The sequence below is a fragment of the Triticum dicoccoides genome, chromosome 7A, assembly GCF_002162155.2.
Source record: "Triticum dicoccoides isolate Atlit2015 ecotype Zavitan chromosome 7A, WEW_v2.0, whole genome shotgun sequence".
Classification (NCBI taxonomy): domain Eukaryota; kingdom Viridiplantae; phylum Streptophyta; class Magnoliopsida; order Poales; family Poaceae; genus Triticum; species Triticum dicoccoides.
The window spans coordinates 187,248,277-187,250,343 of record NC_041392.1 but is presented as its reverse complement, the minus strand read 5'-3'; positions in this window follow the sequence as shown (position 1 = coordinate 187,250,343).

The following is a 2,067-nucleotide window of genomic DNA, read 5'->3' as shown; positions in this document are numbered from 1 at the left end:
CATATGATTTCTTATGCTAAAGTAACAATCTATTCACAATGTGAAGTATGAATCAAAAACTTCATTGAAAACTAACAAACTATAATCTCAGTCATTGAAGCAATTGCAATTTATCATAACATCAGAAAGAGTCAATATAAGAGCTTTTCAGCAAGTCCACATACTCAACGATCATTTAGTCTTTCACAATTTCTAACACTCACGCAATACTTATGGGTATGAAGCTTTGATCGAACACAGAGAAAGATATGGGCTTATAGTTTCATCTCCCAACCTTTTACCTCAAGGGTAATGTAAACAATAATAGTTCATGAAAACTCACATCCAATTAGCTATATATATCAGGATCTTTCCAACACATAATGCTTGCCAAAGGATAAAATGTGAAAAGGAAAGGTGAAGATCGCCATGACTCTTGTATAAAGGATAGGACAAAAATAAAAGATAGGCCCTTCGCAGAGGGAAGCAGAGGTTGTCATGTGTTTTTATGGTTGGATGCATGAAATCTTAATGTAAAAGAACGTCACTTTATATTGCCACTTATGATATGGACCTTTATTATGCAGTCTGTCACTTTTATTTATTCCACATCACAAGATCGTATAAAGCTTATTTTCTCCACACTAATAGATCATACGTATTTAGAGAGCAATTTTTATTGCTTGCAACAATGACAACTTACGTAAAGGATCTTACTCAATCCATAGGTAGATATGGTGGACTCTCATGGCAAAACTGGGTTTAAGGATATTTGGAAGCACACGTAGTATCTCTACTTGGTGCAAAGAATTTGGCTAACATGAGGGGGAAAGGCAAGCTCAACATGTTGGATGATCCATGACAATATAATTTATTTTGGATGTAAGAAAACATAACCTATTACGTTGTCTTCCTTGTCCAACATCAACCTTTTAGCATGTCATATTTTAAAGAGTGCTCACAATCAAAAAAGATGTCCAAGATATTATTTTTATATGTGAAAACCTCTCTTTCTTTATTACTTTCTATTAATTGCAAAGATGACTAAAACTATGTTTGTCAACTCTCAACAACTTTTATTCATCATACTCTTTATATGTGAAGTCATTACTCTCCATAAGATAAATATGATCTCTTTATTTCTTTTTATTCTTTCTCTTTTTTTAAGATCATAGCAAGATAACCAAGCCCTTGACTCAAAACTAATATTTATTATATATAGCTCACGGACTCGATTACATAGAAGGATCATAAAGCAAAAATCAAAACTGAATCATACTAAAATTTTATTCTACTAGATCAAGATATTACCAAAAGGATCGAACTAAGAAAAATGGTAAAGATAGGAGTGTGATGGTGATACGATACCGGGGCACCTCCCCCAAGCTTGGCAGTTGCCAAGGGGAGTGCCCATACCCGATACTCAATTCTCCTTTGGTGGTAGTGATGATGGAATTATTGATGGTGTAGGCTTGTCGTCCATCTTCCAAGGCATAGGTTCACCATCATAGAAGGATGATCGAGTCTCCGGGATCCTCAAATCCGCAGCCAAACTCATCCTCTTGAATCTATATTCATACTCACAGTTTTGGTTTTGCAGGTCATAGATCTGGGCTTGGAGGTGCTCGATTTTCTCATGAAGCTTGAAGATGGTCTCCCCAATGTTCTTGGCATCCAGCTTGTAATTGTTGGCGAACTCCATGATCATTATGTGGTTGGCGTCGAGTTCGCGTTCCACCATCCCCTGGCACTTGAAAACTTGTTGCTCCATTGCTTCGAGTCTTGTCTCCACGCTTCCGGTCCTCCTTGGTCCCTCAACATCACGGATGTGCAGCACCCCCTCACGCAACTCAATGGGTTTAGGATGTTGCAGCACCTCCGCGAGGTAGGGGTTGATGACCCTCTCGAAAAACTTGTCCTTGGGGGCGCTTGAAGATGTCATGGTGATCTAGATCTGTCAGAAAAACCGCTCGAAACAAAAACAAGATATATTTGCGTGGTACGGTGGTCAAAATCTTCGGGAGATTACATAATGAATTTTACCGACCAAAAGAAGTATCATGCAAGAAAATGGAGTCCAAAGGACAC